Source organism: Ictidomys tridecemlineatus, chromosome 9 (genome assembly GCF_052094955.1).
Source record: "Ictidomys tridecemlineatus isolate mIctTri1 chromosome 9, mIctTri1.hap1, whole genome shotgun sequence".
NCBI classification, from domain to species: Eukaryota; Metazoa; Chordata; class Mammalia; order Rodentia; family Sciuridae; genus Ictidomys; species Ictidomys tridecemlineatus.
The window spans coordinates 28,990,789-29,004,872 of NC_135485.1; the positions used below are offsets into that span (position 1 = coordinate 28,990,789).

The following is a 14,084-nucleotide window of genomic DNA, read 5'->3' on the forward strand; positions in this document are numbered from 1 at the left end:
GGAAGGCCTTGAGAACCCAGGACCCAGCTACAAGTATCTTTTCATATAATAAAAACATTCTTTTGAAGTTGATCTCCTAGAAGGTATTTTGAAAATACAATGATAATAATCATTGCTTGTTCATTTGGGTTTGTTGTTATTATTTACTAACCTGTTTTGAATTGTTTTTCATGTTTTCCAAAGCTTTTACCTTTATCTAACAATAGTACATCTTCTGTTAGGTGAGAGAAGCCCAAGGAGATATAACATGTGTTTTCTCTTTTTGTTACGATGTGAACTGTGCACATCAATTTCACAGGGCCTTGTTTTAGGAGCTTGGAGCTTTTAGCCTATCCTAATTTGTAAGGCTGAATTATGGAGACAATTTAAGGAATGATTACAGCACCTATCCTTTGCCCCCTTCTTGGCCAAACTGCTTAATTAACTTAGTTAAAATACAGTCTGGTGTTCTGAGGGTCATTGCATTTATGTGTCTTAATAACTTACCTGTCCCTGTGCAATAGTCCTTTTATAAAAATACAATATGCATGCAATGTGATGTATGGATCTTCAAGCTCACAAAATGAGCTCAAACTTGAAAGAGATCCAGACTGTAACAACATTTATTATTTTGAGAGCGTTACCTAGTCATTTTGATGAATTCGCTTGGAGTACTTTTCCCTGTAGCTCCCCAGGGAGAGGCGGAGAGCTGGGGGGAGATGGCAAAAACACAAATTTCCTTTGGTGACGGAGTTCACATGTTTAAAACTGTAACATGGCAAAATCATTGTGAAATCTTCTAATGGGCGCCTGTCCCAGGCCAAATAAACCCAGCACCCAACGCACATAAAGAAATCATTGAAAGATACTGGACTGAGTCCAAAAGGCCCTGGCTAATGTTTCACCTAATCTCTCTCCAGGTCTGTCCTGCCTGCAGCCGGCCCCACCCACGAGATACCTACTTCAGAGCTTCCTTGCAGCTGCTCCTCGGCTGTCTGCATCCTTTAACCCCCTGGCAGAAGAATAGAATTTATTAGGTAGCCAAGAATATAAGCACTGCTGCAGCACAGTAGATACTGTTGGAAGCTAGCATGCATCTCCTGGAAGGGTTAATACCCCTGGGATGCAGTTGGGGAGTGACACAGGACAGGCCCAGAGCCAAGGAAAAGGCCCCAGTGGGGCTTGAGATGACACTGGGTCAGATCCCAGGGCTCTGCAACCAGGGGTGGGAGTGTTTATAAGCTGGGAACAAAAGTTTCAGGAAAAAAAAAAAAAAGCTCGCTTTCTTTTCAATTCTTTTTATCTTGGCTCTATCTCAGGCACTAGAGACTCAAGAACTTAGAGGGTAAGGGTGGGGTAGGGTGTGGTTTAATGATTTCTCTTTTTTTTTCTTAAAGGCAAAGAACAGGGAACTCTCCCTGGACACGTATCCTTTGCTTGAGCATTGAGTGCAGTTGTTAAATAAAAACGTTGGGCAACAGTCGGTTCTGTCTTTGGAACTGGAACTGTGCAAAGGTGGCAATGACAGATCAGAGGGCAGAAAGGAATACTGCTGCTGATCAGGGAGGAATTTGGACCTGCGAGACATCTATGATGTTAATTATTGATGATTTCAGCTGGCCCAAGCCAGGCTTCTGCTTCAAGGCAATATGACCAGGACTGTGACAAAACCCCTCATCTATTGCTAGTAAGGACTACTTGAGCTTCAGAGAAAGGTTTCCAAATCCCATAAGAGAGAAAATACCACAAACCCCCAGAATTTTAGCTAAGTGCCCGACCTGGAACTTATTTTTTTGAACAATAGAGATGCACCGTATTGCTAGAAAACACCATATGTGAAAATTGGAACGTGCCAAACTAAATATAGAGAAATACGGCATTCTATAGAATGATTTGTTACTAGTGCCTTTTAAGTAAAAGCCCCTTAAGCATCTTTAAGGATTGATATATATGTTAACCTTTCAGGATCAAGTAGAGGAAAGTCTCCCTGGCGAAGATCACTCTTAATATGGAGTATGCGGGCTTCGGAGCCATGCCGACCAGGGTTGAATCTCAGCTTCGCCACCTGCAGCCATGTGATTGTAGTCAAATTACTCCACCAATCTGATCTGTGGTTTTGCCATCTTTGCCATTTATAAAATGAGGGTGGGGATAGCATCTGCCTCCTAAGCCTTAGGTGATCTGCTACATCACCTCTGCAGAGATTGGGGAATCACTAACACCCAGGGCCTTATAGCTCTTACTTTACAGTCTTAGCTTCCTATGTATTCTCTTTCCTGGCACCGGGACTGAAGGAAAAGCGAGGAACAAGAGACTGTTAAGCGAGAAAGACAGAGACCAGGCAGAGATACATACATATTTGTCAGGGCTGACAAATAAAGGCCATCTCTCTGTAGATGGATAGAGGCAAAACAGGCTTGGGTTACAGGACTTTTATGGGGCAGGCTTAGGAATCATAACTAGGCAGATCTTAATGCGGGGGTGGTTAGGGGTTGGGTTGGTTTGAGGCAGTGGTAAGCCTTTCTCAGAAAGGCCCTTGGGTGAGAAAGCAAAACTTTTTCCTTAAAATAGAGGCTATCACTTAAGATGGCCATCCAGATGCTAAGAAAGGACCTTATAGGGACCATGTAGCAGAGCAAGCAGGGAACAAAAGAAAATGCAGCCTTTTTTTTTGAGTTTTATGTCAAGTAAGATGAAATCTCAAACAAATGAAGCTGTTTCTGCCTTTCTCATAATTATTTATTTTTTAAAACAAATACTTACATCACATTTACTATGTGATAGGAACCTTCTAAGCACTTGACAAACACTGACTCATCTAATCTTTCCTAACAACCCTGTGAAATGTGGACTCTTATTCCCATTTTGCAGTGGAGAAAACAGAAATTCAGAGCTTAAGTGGCAGGTGCAGGGACACATCAAGGAAGTGGCCAGCCTGGATTTGAACAAGGGCAATCTAGTGCGTTCCCACAGGGGGTCTCCAGGACGTGCAGTTTATTTGTGAGAGGTTACTGAGACCAAAGCAAGCCAGATGAAATTCCAGGACCAGTTCCCCACAGTCTAGAAAACAAGAGCAGGGCCTGAATAATTGACATTACAAAACTCTCCATTGATAAGTTTTCAGAGCCTGAACCTCAGACCAAAGAGACCCAGTGAGGTCCACTGAACAAGTGAGTGGACTTCCTTGTCCTTCTGCACGTTGCCCATCAGTGTGCTCCACCAGCAGGAGGGTGCAGCTCCTCGCCTCCTTGGGGTTCTTGACTCCTCCTGGCCCCATTGGCTCAGTGACTGTGAACTTGTTGGCTGTTGCAGCTTGAGGGGGTGGAAGGGTGACTGTAGGGAGCGAAGTGTTAAGGGAATAAAGAACAGAAGAAACTATTTGTTTTAAATTTTCAGTAACTGATTTTGTTTTGATTATTATTATAAAAGCAATACCCATTTTGACAGAGATTGCAAAGTGGCTCCTCAACCCCATTTCCCAGACCCCTTCTCCCCTCTGTCTTCCAGGTAGAGTGATCCTGGGACACAGATCTCCCCCATCAGGCTTACTTCTGCCCTGGAGCTCCTGCCTTTGCTTGGGGTAGTCTTTTATGTCCCCATTCTTCTCTCTTTGAACGCATATGTGATAACTGGGACACAGGGGCCACCTCAAGTCCACGAAGGAAAAGTCAAGAAAATTTCAGACTTGGGTCCTGGCATTGTGGGGCTGCTGAATCGCTAGGGTTTGGTTTTTTGTTGTTTGCAGCCAATAAAATGTTGATTGTAGAAAACTAGAAAATACAAAGTGTGTGAGTGGAGGACATTAACTGTGATCCTATCTTCCAGAAATAACCAAAATGGCTATATCAACATATATTCCCTCAATTTTTCTTCTTTATTGTCTTTAAAAAATATGGAGTAGAAATGCTGTTTTGTAACTGTTTATTTTACTTCCCAATGTGTTATGGAAATTTTTTTTTAAAAAAATCACCTGTATTCATCTACTTGTTATTGTATGGATTTTCCCAGGTTTCCTTGATTCTATATTGTCAAATATTTGTTATTTCCAATTTTAAATACTCTAAACAATGATAGTATGAACGGGTTTGAAGGTGCATCTTTGTCTGATTATTTCCTTAAGGTGAATTCCTAAAATTGCTGTGAACTGATGAGCCAAAGAGAATGCAGATCTATAGATAAAAGGCCCTTTAGAAAGGTTTTATAGTTCACTTGTAGTGTGTGCCTTTGCTTCACATCATCATTGTCCAACTGGGACTTATCACCTTTTAAAAAATATCAGCCTCAAAAGGGTTGTGGCTCAGTGGTAGAGCACTTGCCTCCCATGTGTGAGGCACTGGCTTTGATCCTCAAACCACATAAAAATAAATAAACAAAATAAAGGTATTGTGTCCATCTACAACAAAAAATTTTTTTAAAGAAGGCAATGTGTAGATTAAATCAATTTAATAATTTCATTATTGAATTTGTATTGCATTATTGAATTTGACATCTTCCCATTTGCCATTTCCAATTCTATTAATTACTATTATGTACCCCAACACTGGGCTAGGTAGCTTATCTATGCTATTTATTTATTTATTTATTGGATCAGCAACACTTTATTAAGCAGCAGAGGGGAAAATCCTATTTCTTTTAATCCCAACAGCCATTGTCTTTCATTTAATGAGTGAAGAAAGTATAGCTCAGAGGCTAAGTAATTTGCTTAAGAGCACACAACTAGAAAGGGATCGAACTAGACTTCACAACTAGGTCTGCCTAACTCCAAAGCAGATACGATAATAAAGAAATACTTTCCTTTTGGGGTGTTGTATAGGTTCTCCAAGTCCTAACTGAATCAGCCAGGAACCAGGAGCTAAGAGAGAGCGCTCTAGAGGGGTTATTTAAGGGAGTTCATGGAAGGCACTATTTACAGAGGCGTGGGCAGGGTGAAGGGGCAGTCAGAGGTGGTGAAGCACCAAGGGATTATCATTGGCGGGAAGCCACTGTCTTCTTATCACTTCTTGGTCAGCTCAATGTCTAGGAATTCAAGTCTTCGAAAACCCTGCTTTAAGGACAGAGCCCCTGCATCTCTGTTTAAGTAGAGCCCCCATCCCCTCCCATCACTCCTAGAATTGCCTCTTCTGTTTATGGAGATATGAATTGAAAGTTGATGGTTTTAAACTGTCCATATATTACAGCTTTGAAATAGTAGCTAGTGGTACCCTCCTTAGCATGAAGGAAAAAGATACGAGGGCAACGTTCAGACAAGGATCCCGACCAAGACAGATGGAAACAAATGAATCCTAAAGAGGTTTCTAGTTCTAATGTTGTGGACTATGGCGCCAGTCTCTCTGATTTGTCTCCATTCAGTTCCACCGTTTCAGGCAATGGATCTTGGACAAGGGATTGAACTTCTCTGAGTTAGGATGTAGGAAGAACTGAAAACCATGCTGGACACACAGCCAGCTGCTGGGCTGATGAATGGAGGAATGAAAGGGGAAGAGATAGATGTCTCTGTCCTCTTGTGGTGCCCTCCATCTCAGAGGATTTGGAGGGAAACTGTGATGTGGAGGAATAAGGGAGAAAGGAAGGGTACAGAGAGGTCCAGCCATATAGGTCTCAGTCCTTCCTTTTTCTGAGGTTGACAAAGACCCTTGAATTTCTCAGTGGCAATCCCCCAGCCCACTGGAGGGATTGTCCAAAGTACATTTGTCCCTTAGTGTCATCGGAAGCTTAGTTTCAAGACCCAAGGGATTCCAAAATCCAAGGATGCTCAAGTCCTTTATATAAAATGGTTCAGTATTTGCATATAACCTGCACATATCATATACTTCAAATCATCTCTAAATTACTTATGATATCTAATGCAATGTAAATAGTTGTTCTACTATGTTGTTTAGGGAATAACAATAAGGAAAAAATTCTGTATGTGTTCAGTACAGAAAAATATATATTTTTGATCTTTGGTTGTTTTTATCTACAGATGTGGAGACAGCAGATTTTGAGAGCTGATGGGATGGTTCTGAGCATCAAGACCAGACTCTGAATCCAAATAGCCCTGCATGAAACAGCCCATCTTGCTCTCTGTGGAACATCTAGGATGATACTGGCTCAGAAGGCTGCTATGGACGTTGGCTGTCATTACTTCCGTGCCTGTCGGCCCAGAGAGCCACTCTGGACAAAGTCATCATCCCCCATCTTTGGCAGATGCCAAAATCAGTCCCACTCTGAGGAAGAAGTTTGTCTACTCCCCTGTTCTATCCAAGCCAGTTTGACAGATGCCACTAATTCAGAAAAAAAAAACAAAAGAAAACAAAACAAAACAAACAGAAAACATGATTTGTGACCCTCACAAATAGACTGGAAGAGGGAGTAAATCTCAGAACTGCTAGGCACAGCTTCCTGCTGTAGTCCTGTGAAGACAGTGGGTGGATGGATGGGCTGCTTACATCAACTGCATAGCAGCTGACAACTTTCCCCTCAGTTTAAGTGGGGAGCCTCTATTTATCCCATAATGACAAGAGGGAAAATTAGTAGCCATAGGAAATTAAAATATATTGAGCTAAAAGCTTCAATAAAATGCATATAATAGGCAGGTCATATTTTCAGTTATATGGTTCATTAATATATATTCCCTAAAACTGAACATCCCCATATAATGAAATTCTGATACAACATGGTTAGTATATACAAAAGGTGCTATAAACTGCAGAGCAGCTGGGATTAATTCAAAGTTCTCTGATCTTAAAGTCTTGTGTGTCATGTCATTGCATGGGCCAGGAGGAACATTCTAGAAAAGTGGATGGGTTGAAAGATGGAGACAGAGATTTTTCAGGCCCACCTACTACGTACCAGGTGTTTAACAGGTGGTGCCATATTCAATGTTCACTAAATTCATGTTATACAGACAAGTTTTCAGTAAACCATCTGTTCCTGTGATAAAAGCATGCCTCAGGAATTATAATGACTGGGATTTCGAACTGGACTTTGCCACTTTCCAGCTGTGAGATTTTAGAGGAGTTAAATAGCCTATCTGAGTCAGTGAGAAATAAATAAGCTAACGCATGTAAAACACCTGGTACATAATAAGTGCCTAAGAAATTTGAATTGTGTTTTTTTTTTTTTTTCTCATTTCTGTCAGTGGTTCTCAGTTTGGACTGCACACTGGAAATCACTTGAAGAGGTTTAAAAACTGGCTCTCGACTGAGACCTTCCTCCAGAGATTTGGATTTAATTGGTTCAGGGTGTGGCCTGGCCACGGGGAGGGGCTTTTTAAAAGCTCCCTTGGTGAATCTAAAGTGCAGCCAAGGTTGAAAACCACTTGTCTTAATCAAATCATCCAGGGTCACAGAGGGAGTTAGTGAGTGATGCAATAATAATATTGCTAACCATATTGGGCAGAGTTATCAGAACTGGGAATGCTGGGAACACTGCTAGGAAGGGAAAGGACATCAAGGAGTGTGAGCTCCACTGTGAGTCGAATGTCCTCCAGCCTCCAGAGGGCAATTGTATCAGACAAGGGAAAAGCCAGACTGGTAGTTTTATTTTGATCAAAGATATCATTTTTGGGAAACCAATTCCTTAGGATGAAGTCAATGAGTTCAGGAGCCTGGGGATGTCATTTTTCCAATGCTTGTTCCAGGAACAAAGACGATTGTCAAAGTCCTGCTATTGTAAGGGAGAGCTGGGATTTTGCTGTGTGACATATGAGGAAGCTCCTTCAGTTCACTGAGCTTCAATTTCCCAGTTCACCTCTCACTTCTAAGGAGAACTGCCTGCAATCTTGATCCTCTCAGGAGAAGAAAATGCCATGTGTATCTGCACCCACTGTTGGTAGAGCAGCACCCTTTATCTGGAATTTAGTTTCCTTTGTTTTCCACTACCCCTGCCTAACTGTGGTTCAAAACATTAAATGAAAAATTCCAGAAATAAACCATTTGTCAACTTTAAATTCTGTGTGGTTCTGAGTAGTGTGAAGACGTGTGATAAAATCTGGTGTAGTTATGCTCCACATCGTCTGAGACCTGGATCTTCCCTTTATTCATTCCATGCTCTAAATGCTTCCCACCCTGTAGCACGGAGTAGCCATTTCAGTTTTCCAATGCACTATTGTGGTGTCACAGTGCTTGTGTTCAAGTAACCTTTTTAAAGAGCAAGAGACCACATTCACATAAGTTTTATTATAGTGAATTGTTATAATTGTTCTATTTTATTATAAATCTTTATCATTAATCTCTTACTTTGCTTCATTTATTAACTAAACGTTATCAAAGGTATTTATGTACAGAAAAAAAAACATAGTATATATAGGGTTTGGTACTATTTGTGGTTTCAAGCATCCTCTGGGGATCTTGGAACATAACTCCCACAGATAACGGGAGACTACTGTGCATTCAATTTTAGGAAGTTCTTGGACCATGTTAAAATTTTTATAATTAGATACGTTCTAAATAGTTTCTTATTTCATAAAATGTATTTACTCTAATTCAAATATTGCTTAAGGGTTATGCTACATGGTTGGGCTCTACAGGGAGGCTGCTGCAAGGGGAGAGACTTCTGGGAGGCCCAGTGTCTGGTCAGGAAATAATGGGGATGAATCTCTGGAGCAAACGTCTCCCTTCAAGGATCTTGGGTCTAGGCAGCCCAATCAAGTACCTACTAAAACAACAACAACAACAACAAACTATCTGCTCACGAGAAAATAATCCAGCCAAAGAAATGCAATCCTAACTCAATTCTTTCATATGGAATTAATGCAATTAAAATGACTTTTTCAAAGTCTATTGCAGAAAAGCCACCGTTCTTTATTGTGTTCCCAGCCACAGAGTTTTATGGACTAGCCTTGCTGGCTGGGAGGCGGGTCCTGTGCACCAAAATCCACTGCTTCCAGGGGCTCATTGTACCATCTGATCCCAGGCAAGTTGCTTCACCTCTCAGTGCCCTCGCCTGTAAAATGCAGATAACAGCGCTAACCTCACAGGACTGGTATGAGGAATAGCTAATAAAACGTGACAGTGACACACCCAATTTAAATGCAAATGGCTATAAAACAACAAAAAGCATATTTAAACATTTCTACTGCTTGGAGGTAAGGTGGGGGCCAGACAATAGGGCTTTGAGAGCACCGCATTTATTTTTCTCTGTAGTGTACACTTCAGTTAATCAATGAATGTTTATTGTGGCATTATTGACACTGTGCTAGGCTCTTGTGAAACTTGCAATCAGCTATCCCAGAAAAAATGTAGAAAGCCCACTGGAAAGTATTCTAAATCACAGCTCCCTTAATTTCTCTTTCTCTAATATTTACCAAATCAAGTCTGCATAAAATAGTGCTGGAAGGTTTGGGAAATGCAGACTTCTAAGACACTTCACCATCCTTGCAGAGAAATCTCATTTGAAGGAGAAGACATATGGAAAAGGACAGCATGTCCAAAAGAGTGTAAAGATCCAATAAAGCTGGGCAGAGCGGCTCAAGCCTTAATCCCAGTGGCACAGGAGGCTGAGACAGGAGGATCACAAGTTCAAAGCCAGGCTCAGCCTTGGCAAGGCACTAAGCAACTCAGTGAGATCTATCTCTAAATAAAATATGAAATATAGCTGGGAATGTGGATCAGTAGTTGAGTGCCCCTGGGTTCAATCCCCAGTCCCCCCCACACCCCGAAAAAAAAATTCAATAGAAAGTGAATATTTGTCTTTCCCTTTCATTTCTGTTTCCTTTCCATTTGAATGGCTCTCTTTTCTATTCTCTCTTTGCCCTCTTACAACCTTTGCCAGGTTTATCCAAGTTGTCCCAAATGGCAGGTTTTTATTTTTCACCCCCCTGACTCTTTCTAAGGTTTAATAGTATTCCATCTCTCTCTCTTTCATCCCCTCCCCTACACACACACACACACACACACACACACACACACGCACACACACACACAATCATAAACCATATAATGAAAATGGTGCATATACACAGGGGTCTCATAAAATTATATCACCTGGTGACATCATAGCCATCTTAGTGTGTATATGTATACTTTATGATTTACACAACAATGAAATCAAGTAACAACACATCTCTGAGCACTTATTCCATTGTTAAATCTCACACACACACACACACACACACACACACACATTTTCTTTAACCATTTATCCTTAGATAGATGTTTAGGTTGTTTGCATATCTAGGTGATTGTGAATAAAGTTTCAATGAACATTGTATGTAGACACTGATTTAATTTCCTTTGGATATACACCCAGAAATGGGATTGCTAGCTTGTGCATTTAGTTCTATTTCTAATTTTTTAAGGAACCTCCATAGTGTTTTCCATGATGACTTACCAATTTACAATCCCATCAGCATCGTGCATGAGTTCCCTTCGCTCCACATCCTTGCCCACATTTGCTCCCATTTGTCTTTCGATAATAGCCACTCTAACAGGTAACATCTCATACTAGTATGAGGCACCCTTTCTGGCTTCTTTGGTGCAACATTCTTTTCATCTATTTTGCTGCTTATATCAGCAGTGCATTTCTTTTTATTGCTGAGTAGTATTCCCACACATGAATACACTGCAATTTGCTTGTCCATTCAATTATTAAATGAGCATTTGGCTTGAATCCAGCTTCTGGCTATTATGACAAAATTGTTAGAAACATTCTTGCGCAAGTCTTTTTGTAGACATATGTCTTCTAACTCTCTTGGGTAAATACCTAGGTAAACTGATGGATCATCATGAGGTATATGTTGAGTTTTATAAGGAACCACCAGAATTTTTGCCCAAGAGGTTGTTTCATGCTCCCAGCAATAATGTATGAAGATTCCAATTGTTCCACAGCCTTTCCAAGGCTTGGCTCTATTTTTTTTATACTTTTAGCCATTTTAAGCAGTGTGAAATGATTTCTGATTGTGGCTCTAATTTGTATATGCATGAGGAGTAATTACACTGAGCATTATTTCATATTGCTTCTGACACCTTATATATCTTCTTAGGAAATGTCTGCTCAATCTTTTACCTAATTTTTAATAATTGCTTAAAATTAGGTGTTAAAATTTGGTGGTGTATATTTTAGATACAAATCCCTTGTTAAGTAAACATACTGAGACTTATTTCTCACTGTCTTAATGATATTTTTGATGAATAGAAGTTTTTTTAATTTTGATAAGATCCAGTATGGCAGTTTTATTTTCTTTTATAATTAGTGCCCGTATTACTCAGGATTCTCAAGAAAAACAAAACCAATAGAAAATATATCAAATATATGTACCCCATAGTCCAGTCAAGTTAACACAAAATTAACTACAGTGCCTTTAGTGTCGGTCTAAGAAATCTTTACCTGTTGCAGTGTTGCAAGAAATTCTCAATGTTTTATCTTCAATTGCTTCTGGTGCATAGTATGATAAGGGGTCTTCTAGAACCTCTAATTTTTTTCTTGAAAAGACTATCCTTTCCTCATTGAATTATTTTTCTGCTTTAGTCAAACCCAAATAAGCATATATGTGGGGTCTATTTCAGGATTTCATTGTGTTTCACTGATCTGCCTGTCAATTCTTACACCAATACCACACTGTCATAAGAAATGCAGGTTAAAATCTAAGTCTTTATATTTATTATCTATTGCTGCATAGCAAATTACCCAAGATTGAGCCGTGCAACACAACCAACACGTATCCACAGCAGACCATCCGTATCTATTTCTGAGGGTCAGGGATCCGAGAGCTGCTAAGCTGGGAGCTTATGACTCAGAGTCCATCAGGAGGTTGCAGCCATGCCATTGGCCAGGGTTAAAGTCACCTAAAGGCTGGATTGGCATGGGAGAGTCTTCCAAGCTCACTTGTGTAGCTGTTCCCTGCTGGCTGTTGGTCAAGGGCTTTTGCTGCTTACCATGTGGCCTTTCTCATAGGACTGTTCATGACAGAGAATCTGGCCTTCGTCTGAACAGGAACTCAGAGAAAGAGCAAGAGAGACAAACAGAGGGCTCAAGATGAGGGCAGTAATGTCTTCTGTAACTTAATCTGGAAATTACACACCTCCCCTCTGCCACAATCCGTTGGTCACAACAGACAAACTCTGATGCAGTGTGGGAGGGGGACTGCATGAGGACATGAACATCAGGAAGTGGGGGCCTTCGGGAGGCTGGTTTCCAAGGACTGCCTAAAATCATGTGGTGTAAATCATCGTTTTTCATTTTCATTTTCAGTATGGTTTTGGCTAACCTAGGTCCTTGGCATTTTCATACAGATTTTAGAATCAGCTTGACAATTTAGAAAATAAATATTTCCTGTTGAGATTTTCACTAGGATGGTATTGAATCTATAATCAATTTGAGAGAAATTGACATTTTATCAATTTTGATCAATAGGTAAACGTGGTAAATCTTTCTACTTATATCTTAAAAAAATTTTTTTTGGGAACATTCTTTCATTTTCACCGTAGCAGTACTGTACATCTTTTATTCATTTATTTCTAAGTAAGTTTTGTTTTTGATGCCATTTTAATGGTTTTTTAAAAAAATGTTTTCCAAAGTTTATTGCTGATATATGAAAATAAAATAATTTTTAAATACTGACTTGATATCCTGCAACTTGGCCGAATTCTCTTACTAGTCCTAGAAGTTATTTTATAGATTCCTTAGGACTTTGGATGTAAGCAGTAAAATAAATTAAAACCAGTCTTCTTCCTCTCCAATATGTAAGCTTTGCATTTCTCTTCCTTGGGTCCTTCAGTGAAGGTCTCAACATTAAACATTTTAGGTTTCTCAGGCCATCCAGTGTCACCACTACTCAATGGCTGCCGTAGCACAAAGGTAGTCACAGACAAGATGTAAATGAATAGACAAGGTTGGGCTCTGGTAAAATTTTATTCCAAAGACAGGTGAGCAGGCTGAATTTGGCCCATTTAGAAATTTAAATGTATTAAGGTCATGAAAGTTAAAGAAAGGAATTGTTCCAATTGTTCCAAATTGAAGCAAACTAAAGAGACATGACAACTGAATGTAACGTGTGATCCTGGATTGGATTGCTTTGCTATGAAGGATAATATTGAGAAAATTGGTGAAACTTGAGTGGGTCTGAGGATTAAATGGTAGTGAGGTGTCAATGCTTATTTTCTGATTTCTCCAGCTGTGCCATGGTTTTCTAGGAACATTTCCCATGTACAGAGGGAAAAAAATCACCCTCGATTATTGAAGGTGATGGAGCATTATACAGGCAGCTCATTCTCCAATCATTGAGGAATAAAGTTGTTAATGCAAAGGTGTTATTCCTGTAAAACAAAAACATTATTGAGCCATTTAGTACAAAAAGCCATTGCAGATCCATGGCATATAGCAAGTGCAAAGTCAGAAACCTGTGAGGTTAACTCATCTTGTGAGTTTGGGGTTCTGGGTGGAGAGTGAGCCTTAGTCTAGTCACTTCCACTCAGTTAAGTAAAATTAGTATCCTTGCTGCATATTTCTGATATCCTGAAACTTTGAGGTGAATTATTCAAGTACTAAATAGAAAGTAACAAATAGCTCCCTGATGTGGTAAAAATTGCTTTAGTGTCTGTCATTACATCCCCAACAATCACTGAGAAGTTACAAATTATTAGCCCACTTTCACAGATGAAAAACCCAAGATTATTAAAAGAATCAGAAAGGACCTTAAAAAGCATAGTACAACTTCCAGTCAGAGAGTTTAGGGCCAGGTTCATATATCTATAACCTAGTATGAAATGTACACTTTATAAAACTATTTTCTCAACTGACAATAATAATAGGCTATGGAAATGTGAAGTATGGATATGGGGGAGAGACCTCTGAAATTTTTAGGTTCTAAGGTAACTTGTTCTCCCATGTAAATACATATTCTTTATATTTTAAGCGCACTTTCATGGGTTCCTTCTAATCACTATTCACATGTGAGAATCTTCTTTTTTAAGGCTGAATAAAATAGTATGAATATGTCACATTTTGCGTCTCCCTTCACGCATCGTTAAATGTTTGGGTTGTCCCACCTTTGGATTATTTGGAATAATGCTACTATGAACGCAGGTGTGCAAATAGGTGCTAGAGTCCTTGCTTTCACTGCTTTGGATACCTATCCCCCAAAGTGGAATTAGTGAATCTTAGGGTAAATTAGTAAATCTTAGGGT

The 14,084-nt window shown here is 39.8% G+C and overlaps 2 long non-coding RNA genes across 2 annotated transcripts in view; one reads left to right on the top strand and one right to left on the bottom strand.

Moving 5' to 3' along the window:
• LOC144366653 (uncharacterized) overlaps nt 1-14,084 on the bottom strand; it is a 77,701-nt gene that overhangs the window by 11,971 nt on the left and 51,646 nt on the right. The window lies entirely within an intron of this gene.
• Nucleotides 1,317-7,909, top strand: LOC144366651 (uncharacterized). Its single transcript, XR_013425753.1, has 2 exons — nt 1,317-3,149; nt 5,942-7,909. It is a non-coding gene; the product is annotated as an uncharacterized LOC144366651 (long non-coding RNA).